This window comes from Rutidosis leptorrhynchoides, chromosome 5, assembly GCF_046630445.1.
Source record: "Rutidosis leptorrhynchoides isolate AG116_Rl617_1_P2 chromosome 5, CSIRO_AGI_Rlap_v1, whole genome shotgun sequence".
NCBI lineage: Eukaryota > Viridiplantae > Streptophyta > Magnoliopsida > Asterales > Asteraceae > Rutidosis > Rutidosis leptorrhynchoides.
The window spans coordinates 381857053-381858300 of record NC_092337.1 but is presented as its reverse complement, the minus strand read 5'-3'; the positions used below and the strand labels follow the sequence as shown (position 1 = coordinate 381858300).

At 37.3% G+C, this 1248-nt stretch overlaps 1 non-coding gene across 1 annotated transcript; it reads left to right on the top strand.

The window, feature by feature from the left end:
• Window positions 1-496: 496 nt before the first annotated feature.
• Window positions 497-695, top strand: LOC139850971 (U2 spliceosomal RNA). Its single transcript, XR_011760342.1, has one exon. It is a non-coding gene; the product is annotated as a U2 spliceosomal RNA (small nuclear RNA).
• Window positions 696-1248: the final 553 nt, after the last annotated feature.

The window sequence follows — 1248 nt, the reverse complement described above, 5'->3', positions numbered from 1 at the left end:
TACATTTTTAGTGAGTGAATGAGTTGTGAAGTGAAGGGAGACAAGAGACAGCTTTCGGTAAAGGGAAAAAAGAAAGGAATGAATTGGGTATTGGGTGTGGAGTACTTACGTGGTATTTAGTACTGTGTAAAAACAGGGCAGACATCACCATAACACCTTCGCAGCTTTTGTTTCCTGCTCCATTGCCTTTTGTTCCCCGTTGACTACCTTTTATTTTTTCTTCCTTATTTAACTAAACACACTATACTATATATATACGAACGGAACGTACTAGTAGTGTTTACAATTAGATATAAAATAATACTAGTCATTTCATCAATATAACCATGTTACGTGGGTTACTAGAGCACGAGTAGATATTAAGTATATACCGGAAACCCAGATATTTTTAATCGAACAATACTCCTACTTACAACCAAACTGCAATTTTTACGTTCACGTCTCTTTATTAGTCGTGCATATCATCATCATCATAACAATCATTATTTAAGAAACAGCGGCCTTTTGCCTTTAGGATAGATCAAGTTTAGTATATGTTCTTATCAGTTTAATACTTTGTATCTAATATGTGAATCATCAGACCAATCGATATTAATCTTATTTTTTATTGACAGAGACCCTTCACAATAGCTTGTTTTAAGGTCTTTGAGTGTCGCCTTGATGTTACACGATCGCCTTGGCATGGCGCACCATTTAAAAAAAGAAATAAAAAACCATTTTGAGCTAAAAGACGTATGGTGGGTTACCGAATTGTCCGATGAAATGTAAACGTTTTAACCACGCAGACTTGCCTGAGTGGTCACCGTATTGTCCAATGAAGCACACAACCCGGGTTCGATTTCGGCTATGCCAAATCGTTCGGAAAGGGAGTGTGACCAGAGGGTGTGCGTAATGCGCAATTCAGCCGGTACCAGGTCTCGCGTTTAATTCGGTGGACTTAATTATCCGAGGTTTACCCTCTATAGGAGAGCAGGAGGGTTTCCTCACTAATATTCCAAAAAAATGTAAACGTTCTATTAACGCGTATGTTGCCAAACGAAACTATTTTTTCGCCACCTACGATACCAGTTTACATAATAAACGACAGTGGATATGGATAGTTGACTATTTTTTGTGGGTCAGAAACCATACTACCGTTTACTTGTCTTCATTGTATATATATTCCTTAAACAAATCTTAAGCATGGGATCTTTTGTATTAAGTCTGAGTGTTTAGTTAATGGTGGGTTGTGTTTGGTTTTAGACAAAA